General features: G+C 41.5%; 1 protein-coding gene and 1 long non-coding RNA gene across 2 annotated transcripts in view; one reads left to right on the top strand and one right to left on the bottom strand.

The window, feature by feature from the left end:
* The window catches only part of LOC141067698 (growth/differentiation factor 8-like), a 255,835-nt gene that overhangs the window by 125,867 nt on the left and 114,303 nt on the right, over window positions 1-15,665 (top strand). The gene's annotated exons all lie outside the window — the stretch shown is intronic.
* LOC141067699 (uncharacterized) lies at window positions 14,631-15,518 on the bottom strand. Its single transcript, XR_012226456.1, has 4 exons — window positions 15,409-15,518; window positions 15,245-15,314; window positions 14,947-15,028; window positions 14,631-14,707 (listed from the first exon to the last, which is right to left on the bottom strand). It is a non-coding gene; the product is annotated as an uncharacterized lncRNA (long non-coding RNA).

The raw sequence follows: 15,665 nt of genomic DNA, 5'->3' as shown, positions 1-15,665 counted from the left end.
ATGTTCTAACTTTATGATTGGCCTTACTTGCTAATTGATTGGTGTTTATATACCGCACACTGCATTTCTATATGCCGACATTATATATTTTTGGGGGACCACATGGTTTCAGGTCTGGGGGTGTTGTTATATGTGTATTGGTTTTAAATGATTTTATGCATAGCGTGTCTTGTGTTTTCCAATAAATTGATATTTATATTGTTCAGGTGTGCAAACAATTTTCATTCATGGTCATTTTCCATGCAAGGTTTTTGCACCCATATTGATTTGTCAGGTTTTAGGTGCACCCTATATCTTTTTTGGGAGCAGTAGTCACATCAACCCATGCTAGTGACAGGAGGTAAACTTTTAGACAGCATGGCAACTGCGGCTGTCTTACTGGCGGTAATGACTTTACTGCCGATCAGAAGCAGTGTTTGTGCATGACAACGTGGCAAACACTGGATGTTTGGACCCCCCATTCAAGTGAATGGGGTCCGGGTTCGGCTCTATGTGCAAGACACCTGTACCATACACGAATTAAATTCTTATGCTGTTCATGTTTAGCATTGTGTACACTTTCCTTGCATTTCAGCTGGTACATCTCATCTTTGATTTTTTTTCCTTCTGCTAGTTTGTGTCATTTATAGCTTTCTGGACTCTACAGTCAGCCTTTAGGTACACTGATTTCCTTCAGAAAAAAACACTCACTTGTGTCCTTCAAGTTACTTTTTTCGGGGGTAGATCTTGGGTTTTTAAAGCAGATTGTGCTTTGGTTACTCCACTGCTGCTTGCACTTTTTTCTTTTGCTTAAACTCATCTATAAATTTTCCTCTGACATACTCCAATGTAAGCTCATAATCTGGGAGCGTATCTAGTGCAGTTACAATTTATGTGTAATAGCTTTTTTGGTAGACTGTTTAGAAGTAGTGCAGCAACATGGAAATCCTTTTGATTTTTCCTAATGCCCCTCAGGTGCTCTACAGTTTCTAGAGTATTTCTAATATAATTCTGAATATGTTGGCCCTTCTTTAGCTTAGACTGTTACAGATTTTTCATTAAATACTGAGATTTATCCTTTCATGCACTGTCTGCAGCTGTTCCCACATTTCTTTTGCAGTTTCACATTTGCATACATTCACAATCTGATCATAATCTATACTGAGGAAGATAGTACTTTGTGCTTTTTGATCCTTCTGTACCCAGTTTTCTAATGGTGGGTCAGGTTTAGACTCCTGTGTGTATTTTCACGTACATTTTATTATCCGCAGCATCTTTATCTTGAAAATCCAGGAATGGTAGTTCTGATTAGTCAGATTTGGAACTGTGAACTTCACAGAGTTGTTGCTGGTTTCCATCTTTGCTTCTTCTTCTTCTTCTTAGTACACTGTTGTTCTTCTCCTCTGGACTGTTCTCTGTGTCTTTGGGTTTTTGGGTCCCTGGATCTCTGGACCCACAGCCTGTTGTCAGCTGATTAATCTCTGTACTGTCCATCCATTGAACAGTGAAAATATATTTGTTTAGGAAAAAATATAACACAGCTTGCAACTGGTATTTCTTATAGCTTGATATCTAAGCATCTTGTCAGTCAGCCTGCAAAGTGAAAGTAAAATGCGCTCTAGTTACACACACACAGTGAACCGAAGCTTCCTGGTTCTTTTTTTAACAGTGCTTTGCTGGCAATGTAAGGCTAGTTTCCCACTAGCGTACGGAGGAGCTGTGGAGGGATGCGGACTTCCTCCGTGAAACTCTGCCAAATGCCACGCCTCCTCCATTCAGCTCTGCCTACATCAGCATGTGGCCTGCGTACCCTTTCTTTAGCATTGGGTACGCAGGCCATGCTGATGTATGTGGATGCCTCCGCATGTGTCGTTTTGACAGTGCAGCAACCTGCGCCAAACACAACGTGTTGGATTTTGTTGCAATCACTGCACCGTCAAAACGACGCATGCGGAGGTATCCGCATACATCGGCATGGCCTGCGTACCTAATGCTAAAGATAGGGGACATAGGCGGAGCAGAATGGAGGAGATGCAGCAGTGGGCAGAGCTTCACGGAGGAAGTCCGCATCCCTCTACAGCTTCTCCATACGCTAGTGTGAAACTAGCCTTACACTATTGCTGGATAGAGAAACTCATACACTATAAGTACGTCATATGTTGTGCATCCCTCTTTGATCCGGGCTCCGGTGCTGCTCTTGCATCTTTTCCAGCCCATGACAATTGATTTTCTGGAATTATGATCCACCTACAGCTGTTAACATGTTAAATGCTGCTGTCAAACTCTGGCAGCGGCATTTAACATGCTCGCTCCGGAAACACATCACTAACTATGCCCATCAGCGCACCTATCATTTGATCTCGGGGTGCCAATAGGTTGGCATGACAAACGGGGGTCTGCAGAAGAACCCTGTGCTTGTCATTGCCAGTCTGCTATGAGTTCTACTTAGTGGCCGGCATTCATAGCAGATGAGCATTTCTGCTACACATAGCAGGGTTGAAGCCTTGCTATGTTTATCACAAGCGATCAGAAGATCACAGCTTTGTTGTGTTCAGAAACGCCTGATCTGTCAAAATATAAAAAGAAATATCAGTAAGTTGTGTAATGAGAAAATAAATAAAAAACAGAGAATTACTTTTTTTATCATCGCAACATTGCAATAAAAGGTAATCAAAATATTGTATTTACCCCAAAATAGTATTAACCCCTTCCCGACCTGTGACACAGCATATGCGTCATGAAAGTCGGTGCCAATCCGACCCATGACGCATATGCTGCATCATGACTTCAAAGCCCCCCTGCGGGTCGGGTGACCAGGGTCACTGAAGGGTCACCCGACCCGCAGATACAGGGTGCTTTGTACTTCACCCCAGGGGGGGTGGCTTAGCCCCCACGTGGCTACGATTGCTCTGATTGGCTGTTTCACTTTCAACAGTCAAACAGAGCGATAGTAATATTTCATCAATGAAATTTGATGAAATATTACAATCCAGCCATGGCCAATGCTGCAGTAGCATCGGACATGGCTGCAGACCCTAATCTGACCCCCCCACACCGGCTGGTGGGGGCGATCGGCCCCTGCCACGGACTGACGGCAGCGATTGGCTACTGCCATCACAATCTGCTTCCACTCCCCTTCCCTCCGCTCCCCCCCGCAGTCCGATCACCCCCCCACCTTCCACGGTGCCTCCGAGTCCCGCTCTGGCTCCCGATGTCCCGGCTCATGGGCACCGCCATCTTGGAAAATGGCAGGCACATGCGTAGTGCGATTGTAATATTTCACCAAAGAAATTTGGTGAAATATTACAATCAAGCCATGGCCGATGCTGCAATAGCATCGGCCATGGCTGCAGACACCGAAGAGACCCTCCCCACTCACTAACAGCACCGATCGGACCCGGCCACCGATTGACGGCAGCGATCGGTCGTCGCAGTCATCATCAGCTCCCCTCCCCCTTCCCTCCACTCCACCCAGCCTTCTGATTCTCCCCCTCACCCTCCCCGATACCTCCTGTCCCTCTGGCTGTCCCGGTGTCCCGCATCATGGGTGCCGCCATATTGGAAAATGGCAGGCGCATGTGCAGTGTGCCCGCCGGATTCTGCCAGCTGCAGATTCATTTATTTATTTTGATCACTGTGATAAACTCACAGTGATCAAAATAAAAAAAAGTAAATAAACCCCCCGTTTATCACCCCCATAGGTAGGGACAACTAATAAAATAAAGAAAATATTTTTATTTTTCCGTTAGGGTTAGGGCTAAGGCTAGGGCAAGGGTTAGGGTTATGATTAGAGTTGGAATTAGGGTTAGGGTTAGAAATAGGGTTAGGGTTAGAATTAGGGTTAGGGTTAAAAATAGGGTTAGGGTTAGAATTAGGATTAGGGTTAGAATTAGGGTTAGGGTTGGAACTAGGGTTGGGATTAGGGTTGGAATTAGGGTTAGAGTTGGAATTATGGTTAAGATTAGGGTAAGGGGTGGGTTGGGGTAGGATTAGGGTTATGCTTGGGGTTAGGGTTAGAGTTGGGATTAGGCTTAGGGGTGTGTTGGGGTTAGGGTTGTGGTTAGGGTTATGATTAGGGTTGGGATTAGGGTTAGGGGTGTGTTGGGGTTAGGGTTGGAGTTAGAATTGAGGGGTTTCCACTGTTTAGGCACATCAGGGGGTCTCCAAACATGACATGGCGCCACCATTTATTCCAGCCATTTTTGCGTTCAAAAAGTCAAACAGTGCTCCCTCCCTTCCGAGCCCCGATGTGTGCCAAAACAGTGGTTTACCCCCACATATGTGGTATCAGGGTACTCAGTAAAAATTGTGCAACTTTTGGGGTCTAATTTCTCCTGTTACCCTTGGGAAAATAAAAAAATTAGGGGCTAAAATAATTATTTTTGTGGAAAAAAATGATTTTTTATTTTCATGGCTCTGCATTATAAACTTCTGTGAAGCACTTGGGTGTTCAAAGTGCTCACCACACATCTAGATAAGTTGCTTCGGCGGTCTAGTTTCCAAAATGGGGTCACTTGTGGGGGGTTTCCACTGTTTAGGCACATCAGGGGCTCTGCAAACGTAACATAACACCCGCAGACCATTCCATCAATTCAGCATTCCAAAACATCACTACTCCCCTTCTGAGCCCCGACGTGTGCCCAAACAGTGGTTTACCCTCACATATGGGGTACCAGCGTACTCAGGAGAACATGGACAACAACTTTAGTGGTCCAAATTCTCCTGTTACCATTGTGAAAATAAAAATTAGCGGGCTAAAAAATCATTTTTTGAGGAAAAAAATTATTTTTATTTTCATGGCTCTGCGTTATAAACTTCTGTGAAGCACCTGAAGGTCCAAAGTGTTCACTATGCATCTAAATAAGTTCCTTAGGGGGTCTAGTTTCCAAAATGGGGTAATTTGTAGGGGAGCTCCAAAGTTTAGGCTCACAGGGGCTATCCAAACACGACATGGTGTCCGCTAATGATTGGAGCTAATTTTCCAATCAAAGTCAAATGTTGCTCCTTCCATTCCAACATTGGTTTCCCCCCACATATGAGGTACCAGCGTACTCAGGACAAACTGGACAACAACTTTTGGGGTCCAATTTCACCTGCTACCCTAGTGAAAATAAAAAATAGTGGGCTAAAATATCATTTTTGAGGAAAAAAGATTTTTTATTTTCTCTGCTCTGCGTTATAATCTTCTGTGAAGCACTTGGGGGTTCAAAGTGCTCACCATTAGAGTTGAGCGACTTTGGTCGGATCGGGTTTCATGAATCAAAATTTGTTTCAGATGAAACTGGTCCCGCTAGGGCAAAAGAAGTCAGAGTTTCGTCCGAAACCTGACCCCAATGCAAGTCAATGGGGAATAAAAGTCGGCATTGAGTGGATGAATGTCATCTGCTCAATGTCAACTTTATTTCCCATTGACTTGCATTGGGGTCGGGTTTCAGACGAAACTCCGTCTTTTTTTGCACAAGTCGGACCAGTTTCATCTGAAACAAATTTTGTTTCATGAAACCCGATCCGACCAAAGTCGCTCAACTCTACTCACCACACATCTAGATAAGTTCCTTCGGGGGTCTAGTTTCCAAAATGGGGTCACTTGTGGGGGAGCTCCAATGTTTAGGCACACAGGGACTCTCCAAATGCGACATGGTGTCCACTAACGATTGGAGCTAATTTTCTATTCAAAAAGTCAAATGGCGCTCCTTTCCTTCCGGGCCCTGCCATGCGCCCAAACAGTGGTTTATGACCACATATGAGGTATCGTGTACTCAGGAGAAATTGCCCAACAAATTTTAGGATCCATTTTATCCTGTTGCCCATGTGAAAATGAAAAAAGTGAGGCTAAAAGATAATTTTTGTGAAAAAAAGTACTTTTTTTTTCGGATCAATTTGTGAAGTACCTGGGGGTTTAAAGTACTCACTATGCATCTAGATAAGTTCCTTGGAGGGTCTAGTTTCCAAAATGGGGTCACTTGTGGGGGAGCTCCAATGTTTAGGCACACAGGGACTCTCCAAACGTGACATGGCAACCACTTAATATTCCAGCATATTTTCCATTCAAAAAGTCAAATGGTGCTCCTTCCATTCTGAGCCATGCCGTGCGCCAAAACAGTGGTTTATGACCACATATGAGGTATCAGTGTACTCAGGAGAAATTTTCCAACAAATTTAAGATCCATATTACCCTGTTGCCCATGTGAAAATGAAAAAACTGAGACTAAAAGAAAATTTTTGTTGAAAAAAGGACTTTTTTTTTACGGATCAATTTGTGAAGCACCTGGGGGTTCAAAGTACTCACTATGCATCTAGATAAGTTTCTTGGAGGGTCTAGTTTCCAAAATGGGGTCACTTGAGGGGGAGCTCTAATGTTTAGGAACACAGGGCCTCTCCAAACACGACATGGTGTCCGCTAAATATTCCAGCATATTTTCCATTCAAAAAGTCAAATGGCACTCCTTCCCTTCTGAGCTTTGCCATGTGCCCAAACAGTGGTTTATGACCACATATGAGGTATCGGTGTACTCAGGAGAAATTGCCCAGCAAATTTTACGAGCCATTTTATCTTGTTATCCATGTAAAAATGAAAAAATTGATGCTAAAGGAAAATTTTGGTTGGAAAAATTAAAATGTCCATTTTTTCCTTACATGTTGCTTTAGTCCCCGTGAAGCACTTGAAGGCTTAATAAACTTCTTGAATGTAGTTTTGAGTAGCTTGAGGGGTGCAGTTTTTAGAATGGTGTCACTTTTGTTTTTTTCTGCCATATAGACCCCTCAAAGCGACTTCTGAAGTGAGATGGTCCCTAAAAAAATGGTTTGGTAAATTTTGTTGTAAAAATGAGAAATCGCTGGTCAATTTTTAACCCTTATAACTTCCTAACAAAAAAAATTTTGTTTCCAAAATTGTGCTGATGTAAAGTAGACATGTGGTAAATGTTATTTATTAACTATTTTGTGTCACATAGCTCTCTGGTTTAACAGAAGAAAAATTAAAAATTTGAAAATTGCAAAATTTCCAAATTTTTCTCCAAATTTCCATTTTTTTCATAAATAAATGCAAAACATTTTTACCTAAATTTACCACTAACTTGAAGCCCAATATGTCATGAAAAAACAGTCTCAGAATCGCTAGGATGCGTTGAAGAGTTCCTGACTTATTACCTCATAAAGGGACACTGGTCAGAATTGCAAAAAATGGCCAGGTCATTAAGGTCAAAATAGGCTGGGTCATGAAGGGGTTAATAAAAACATCAGCTTGGCACTCAAAAAATAAGCCCTTACCCAGCCCCAGATCCAGAAAAATTGAGATGCTACGGTTCTTGGAATATGGCGACATTTTTTTTTTTTTCACAAACTTTGGATTTTTTTTTAGCACTTACTAACCTATACATGTTTGGTATCTGCAAAGTCGTAATGACTTTGAAAATCCTAATGGCAGGTCAGTTTTAGCATGTAATGAAAATGATAAAAAAAGCAAACAAAAAGCATGTCACACAAGAGAGGGGCGGGAATCTCCCAAACCTTGCTGAGCAAGGAACTAATAAGAGCCGTCTCTTACACAGCATGCCTACATAAGGAAGCGCCTTTTTGAATCCTGCTCATTTAGGTATTGCTCACATGATCAGGTTTTAAATACATTAGACAGGACTGCTCCGAGATGGGTATACCGTGACGTTGGTGCAGTGGCTTCGTATACATTTTTTGTAAAAAATGTATCAACTAAATACCCTGTTTTTGTTATCATTTTTTACTAGCACTGGCTGTCTACTGTTATATTTTTACAGCAGAGTATTTTTGCACGTTTGTCATGCTGTTGTTTTTTCTTCGTGTTACATGCTGTAGTTTAGTCCAATGCTTTATGAATTACTCTCGTCATTAACTGTTGCTTGACTGTGATCTCTAATGTCACCTTGCATTTCCAGATTCTCCCTATGATGTACAATACAAAATAATATTGTGGTACCATGTTAGCCAGAAAAATAGATGTAAATACTTATGTCCACAAAAAAATTGAGAAAAGTATTCAAGGAGTGATACCTTTATTGGCTAACCAGATTCTCCCTAAAATGGCTGATGCTTTCTCTGGCCTGGCTTTTATAAAGCCTACTATATTCCCTCCTTATTAGAAGTACAATAACCTTGTGATAGCTGCAAGGCATTATTGGGATGCACATATAGGCATGCTTGGGGTTGGCATTCTATCGCCGATGCCATCATCTACTTTGTGTAATGTGGTGTTGTATATTTTTGTCAAATCATACCAATTGTATCACACATTTAGTCCAGCAAATTTCTTAAAATTTAACCTGAAATGATTTGCATTAAATCAATTATTACATCTTGAATCTAAGAATCTTATTTAAACAAATTCCTAACATTTCATGATAAGTATTGCTACATGACATCATGTGTTTTTTTAAGGCACATAACAAAATGCATTAAATATTTTCTTTTTACAGTTTATATCTTTTTTTAACCGCTTTCACAACATGCGACATACATGTACTGTGCATGCCGTGACTCCCCTTTTGATGTGGGCTCCAGCGGTGAGCCCACGTCTTTTCCAGCATATGTCAGCTATTTTGAACAGCTGACATGTGCCCGAAACAGCCGCCGGTGAAATTGCGATTCACATATGGCTATTAACTTGTTAAATGCCACTGGTAAACTCTGACAGCGGCATTTAACGCATGCTTATGGCCATCGTGCCAGAAATCTGCCGATTGGTGACCCCCGTCACGTGATCGCGGGTCACCGATGGTTTGGCATCCTGGAGACCACTATGGTTGTCACTGCTGCCTTGCTGTGAGCACCGCCCGGTGGTCGGCACACATAGCAAGTGAGGTATTCTGATACATACAGGTGATCTGATCATCACCTTTATGGAGCAGAGCCGATCGGGTTATGGAAGCTTCTAGTCTCCCATGGAGACCATTGAAGCATGCCAAAAGTAAAAAAAAAGTTTTAAAAATATTAAAAAATAAAAAAAATTAAAATTTTAAATCACCCCCCCTTTTGCCCCCTTCAAAATAAAACCATAAAGAAATAAAAATAAACATATTTGGTATCGCCTTATCTATCAACAAAAAAAGGATTAACCTGATCGTTAAACAGCATAGTGAAAAAAAGTCATAACGCCAGAATTACATTTATTTGGACGCCACAACATTGAATGTAAGGCTGGAGTCGCACTAGCGAAAAAATCGGAAGAATGCAATGCGATAAAAAAATCGCATTGCATTCGTCCCAATGTTATTCTATGGTGCAGCTCCCATCATCCAATTTTTTTTCTGAACGTTTCCTCGGACCGAGACAATTGCAGCATGCTGCGATTGTCACCGATTTTCGGATCGGACTCGCCAATGCAAGTCTATGTGTGCGATTAAAAATAGGATTGCAAATGGACCACAAATGTGACTTGCGATAAAATCGCAAGACTTCTCCAGGTCAACAGGTATTGGATGGCAAGCAGATGATTAGATGAGAATAAAATCGGTTCATGGCTGGAAATTCGGATGACAGACGGATCCCTGGACAAGAAATCTTTGTGCGATTTTGTACCGTAAAAATTGGAAAGATTTTTTTAATGGTTGTGTGTGACTCCAGCCTAAATGTAATAACGGGCAATCAAAAGATCATATCTGAACCAAAATGGTATCACTAAAAACGTCAGCTCGACACCCAAAAAATAAGCCCTCACGCAATCTGAGATCCAAAAAATGAAGATGCTCCGGGTCTCGGAAAATGGCGCAATTTTTTTTTTTTTTTTTTTTAGAAAACTTTGGACTTTTTTTCACCACTTAAGCCTTTAGTGACAGAGCCTATTTGCAGTTTAACCCCTTTCATGACCCAGTCTATTTTGACCTTAATGACCTGGCCATTTTTTGCAATTCTGACAAGTGTCCCTTTATGAGGTAATAACTCAGGAACGCTTCAACAGATGCTAGCAATTGTGAGACTGTTTTTCATGACATGTTGGGCTTCAAGTTAGTAGTAAGTTTAGGTCTATAATCTTTGCATTTATTTGTGAAAAATGGAAATTTGGCAAAAATTTCCCAATCTTCAAATTTTTAATTTTTATTCTGGTAAACCAGAGAGTTATGTGACACAAAATAGTTAATAAGTAACATTTCCCACATGTCTGCTTTACATCAGCACAATTTTGGAAACAAAATGTTTTTTGTTAGGAAGTTATAAGGGTTAAAAGTTGACCAGCGATTTCTCATTTTTACAGCAAATTTTACAAAACCATTTTTTAGGGACCATTTCACATTTGAAGTCACTTTGAGGGGTCTATATGGCAGAAAATACCCAAAAGTGACACCATTCTGAAAACTGCACCCCTCAAGCTACTCAAAACTACATTCAAGAAGATTATTAACCCTTCAGGTGCTTCACAGGAACTAAAACAACGTGGAAGGAAAAAATGGACATTTTAACTTTTCCAACAAAATTTTTTTTAGCAGCATCAATTTTTTTCATTTTCACATGGGCAACAGGATAAAATGGATCATAAAATTTGTTGGGCAATTTCTCCTGAGTACACCGATATCTCATATGTGGTCATAAACCACTGTTTGGGCGCACGGCAGGGCTCAGAAGGGAAGGAGCGCCATTTGACTTTTTGAATGGAAAATATGATGAAATATTTAGCAGTTGCCATGTCATGTTTGGAGAGCCCCTGTATGCCTAAACATTTGAGCTCTCCCACAAGTGACCACATTTTGGAAATTAGACCCCCCAAGGAACTTATCTAGATGCATAGTGATAACTTTGATCCCCCAGGTGCTTCACAAATTGATCCGTTATAAAAAGTACTTTTTTTCACAAAAATTTTCTTTTAGCCTCAGTTTTTTCATTTTCACATGGGCAACAGGATAAAATGGATCCTAAAATTTGTTGGGCAATTTCTCTTGAGTACACCGCTACCTCATATGTGGTCATGAACCACCGATTCTGCGCACGGCAGAGCCCGGAAGAGAAGGAGCGCCATTTGACTTTTTGAATGGAAAATTTGCTCCAAACGTTAGCTGACACCATGTAACGTTTGGAGAGACCTTGTGTGCCTAAACAGTGAAAACCGCCCACCAGTGACCCCATTTTTGGAAACTAGACCATTAAGGAACTTATCTAGATGTGTAGTGAGCACTTTGAACCCCCAGGTGCTTCACAGAAGTTTATAACGCAGAGCCATGAAAATAAAAAATCATTTTATTTTCTCAAAAAATGATTTTTTAACCCACAATTTTTTATTTTCACAAGGGTAACAGGATAAATTGTACCGCAAAAGTTGTTGTCCAGTTTGTCCTGAGTACGCTGGTACCCCAAATGTGGAGGAGACCTCTGTTTGGGCACACGTCAAGGCTCGGAAGGGAAGTAGTGATGTTTCGAAATGCCGACTTGATGTAATGGTCTGCGGGCATCATGTTACGTTTGCAGAGCCCCTGATGTGCCTAAACAATAGAAACCCCCCCACAAGTGACCCCATACTAGACCCCCAAGGAACTTATCTAGATGTGTGGTGAGCACTTTGAACCTCCAAGTGCTTCACAGAAGTTTATAACGCAGAGCTGTCAAAATAAAAAATCATTTTTTCCACAAAAATAATTTTTTTTAGCCCCCAATTTTTTATTTTCAAGAGAGTAGCAGGAGAAATTAGACCCGCAAAGTTGTTCAGCAACTCTGATACCCCATATGTGGGAGTAAACCACTGTTTGGGAACACGTCGGGGCTCGGAATGGAAGGAGCAATGTTTGACTTTTTGAGCGCAAAATTGGCTGGAATCAATGGTGATGCCATGCTGCATTTGGAGACCCCCTGATGTGCCTAAATAGTGGAAACCCTTCTATTCTAACTCAACCCTAACCCCAACACACCTCTAACCATAACCACAACCCTTACCACAACCCTTATCCCCAGCACATCCCTAACCCTAATCCCAACTCTAACCCTAACCACAAACCTAACCCCAGCCCACCCCTAACCCCAATATTCACCCTAATTCCAACCCTAACCCTAATTCTAACCCTAACCCTAATGGAAAATTAAAAATATTTTCTTTATTTTATTATTTGTCCCTACCTATGGGGGTGATGAAGGGGGGGTTATTTACTTTTTTCTATTTTAATCACTGTGATAGAGTTTATCACAGTGATCAAAATATACCTGCAATGAATGAATGAATCTGCAGCTGGCAGATTCTAGCAGGTGCACTGCGCATGCGCCCACCATTTTGCAAGATGGCGGCACCCAAGAAGAAACCGGGAGGGACACCCATACAGACAGAGGGACATAGGATGTACTGGGGAGGGTGAGGGTGGGGGATCGGAAGACGGAGGGAAGCAGATGGTGATGTCGGCGGTGGATCACCTGCATCAGTCGGTGGTGGGGGCCAATTGCCGCCGCCAGTCAGTGTGGGGGGTCGGATCAAGGTCTCCAGCCATGGCCGATGCTATTGCAGCATCAGCCATGGCTGGATTGTAATATTTCAACAAATTTCATTGGTGAAATATTACAATCGCTTTGATTGGCTGTTTCAATTTTAACAGCCAATCAGAGTGATCGTAGCTCAGGGGGGGCTAAGCCACCCCCCTGGGGTGAAGCACAAAGTCCCCTGTACCTGCGGGTCGGGTGACCTTTCATTGACCCCGGTCACCAGACCCACAGGGGGCAATCAATTCATGATGCCACATAGGCGTCATAGGTCGGATTGGTACCGACTTTCATGATGCCTACGTGGAGTCAAAGGTTGGGAAGGGGTTAATGACAGGCCAATTTTAAAATTCTTAACACTGTCACTTTATGAGACTATAATTCTGAAATGCTTTAATGGATCCCACTGATTCTGAGATTGTTTTTTCATGACATATTGTACTTCATGTTAGTGGTAAAATTTATTCGATAAGACTTGCGTTTATTTATGAAAAAATGGAAATATGGTGAAAATGTTTTAAATTTCAGAATTTTCAAACTTTTTTAATTTTTATCCCCTTAAATTGGAGAGATATGTAACACAAAGTAGTTTATAACTAACATTTACCACATGTCTACTTTACATCAGCACAATTTTGGAAACAAATTTTTTTGTTAGGAAGTTATAAGGATTAAAAGATGACCAGCAATTTCTCATTTTTGCAACAAAATTTACAAAACCATTTTATTTAGGGACCACCTCACATTTGTGGGGTGTATATGACAGAAAATACCCAAAATCATTCTAAAAACTGCATCCCTCAAGGTGCTCAAAACCACATTCAAGAAGTTAATTAACCCTTTACGTGCTTCACAGGAAGTGAAGCAATGTGGAAGGAAAAAATTAACATTTAACTTTTTTTCCACAAACATTTTAATTCAGAACCAGCTTTTTAATTTTTACAAATGTAAAATGGGAAAATGAACAACAAAATTTGTTGTGCAATTTCTCCTGAATATGTCGATACCACATATGTGGGGGTAAGCCACTGCTTGGGCACACGGCAGAGCTCAGAAGGGAAGGAGCATTGTTTGACATTTTCAATGCAGAATTGGCTGGAATTGAGATCGGACGCCATGTGTCGTTTGAAGGGCCCCTGATGTGCTTAAACAGTTCAAACCCCCCAAAGTGACATCATTTTGGAAACTAGACCCCCCAAGGAATTTCTCTAGATGTGTGGTGAGCACTTTGAAACCCCAAGTGCTTCACAGAAGTTTATAAACTAGAGCCACGAAAATAAAAAAAATCATACTTTTTCCACAAAAATGTTTTCATCCTCAAATTTTTAATTTCCCAAGGGTAATAGGAGATATTAGACCCCAAAAGTTGTTGTCCAATTTGTCCTGAGTATGCCGATACCCCATATGTGGGGGTAAACCACTGTTTGGGTGCAGGGCAGAGCTTGGAAGGGAAGGAGCACTGTTTGACTTTTTCAATGCAGAATTGGCTGGAATTGTGATTGGACGCCATGTTGCATTTGGAGAGCCCCTGATGTGCCTAAACAGTGGAAACCTCCCAATTCTAACTCCAACCCTAACCCCCAACATACCCCTAACCCTAATCCCAACCCTAACAATGCTAATCCCAACCCTAACCCCAACACACCCTTAACCCTAACTACAAACCTAACCCTAACACAGCCATAACCCTAATCCAAACCCTAATACCAACCATAACCATAATTCAAACCCTAACCCTAACTTTAGCCCCAACCCTAACTTTAGCCCAAATCTCTTTAGCCCAACTCTAACCCTAATGGGAAAATGGAAACAAATTAAAAAAAATTTTTTTAATTTTTACCTAACAAAGGGGGTGATAAAGGGAGGTTTGATTTACAATTTTTTTTTATTTTAATCACTGTGATAGAGTGATCAAAATTAACCAATAGGAAAAAATCTCCTGTTGTTGCCGGGTATCGGCCGGCAGATCTCGGCAGGCACTCTGCATGCATCCGCCATTTTCTCTCCAAAGAAGGCCCAGGGGACATCAGGGGGGCCTGCAGGGACAATGGAGGTATATGGGGGGGTTATCGGGGGTCCAGGGGAACCCATTTCTCTCTCCTCTGATGTGCGACACATCGGAGGAGAGAGAAATTAAATGGAAAATCTGCCTTTTTTGTGGTTGCTGTTATACCATTAATAACAAAGTTCAGAGAAAATCACTGCACATGTACAAGAAAAATAATGCTTCAGGTGAGTTTATTGCTGATAGGTGAAGCGACAATTTAAACGACATTTCGGCCAATCATTGGCCTTTATCATATAGTCGCTGGAAAGAAAGGAAATACAACAATAAGAAAACCCATAGAGAAATATATACAATATTTACAGATTATTTACAATAAACATCTCCAAAATGTAGGTTGATTTAAAAGCAACTGTATTGATGCGACAGGGAAATATATCCAGAGAGAGGTATCCACAAAACATGGAGAAAGGGTTAAAGAATGGTGGACATGTTCAAGGTACAGAGGTGTTGTTACAACAAGAAATGAAAAAAAGGCATACCCTTTTCAAAAAAAGTAGCTTGGGAAAACCAGGTAAGTAGTGTTACCGCAATGCAATATGATATGTCAGAGCCTATTGGGTCCTGTAGATGATAGAAAAGGAAGCATTAACCGTAATAATGTTGGCTGAAAAGGCTTATATATCTGAAGGTGCTTATATGTACAACAGTGGAGTGATAAAAATAGAACATTAGTGTGCAGCATGTAGTAAATGGGAGAATCATACTGTCAGATGAGATCTACAAAGCCAAGACATGGAGGATGGAGGTAGTAGTTGCCAAAACAATGGCTATAAATACCAGTTTAGAGTCAATGTCCAGTGTATGCAGTGGTTTCAGGAGGAGCCGCTCTCCATTGAATATGGGCTTGCTGGATAAACATAAGAGGCGTGATAAGAGTTAAATAGCTTCCATGGGAGAGCAAAAAGCACTATATTGTGGTAGTGCTGAGCAGTATTACTTACATTCATTGGTGGCGCAGTGGAGGGTGCAGACACTTCTGTGTCCCAGGGGTGACTGAGCTCTGTTTGAAAGGGAGCGCTCTTAAAACAGAGCTCCAGCCAGTCACTTGACTGGAAATACTGAAGGACACCGCATCTGCACAGACTGCAGAGGGAGCGTCGCTCAGCAACAAGCCTTATGTGAAATCAGCCTGTAATGGAGAATGGGGGCTGGGCGTAGTGGGATGAAATTAACTCTTTGAGTCCCTGCAGTATAGTGT

The sequence above is a fragment of the Dendrobates tinctorius genome, unplaced genomic scaffold (genome assembly GCF_039654945.1).
Source record: "Dendrobates tinctorius isolate UK_male_01 unplaced genomic scaffold, ASM3965494v1 ptg000254l, whole genome shotgun sequence".
Taxonomy (NCBI): Eukaryota; Metazoa; Chordata; class Amphibia; order Anura; family Dendrobatidae; genus Dendrobates; species Dendrobates tinctorius.
This window is presented reverse-complemented; position numbering and strand designations above follow the sequence as displayed.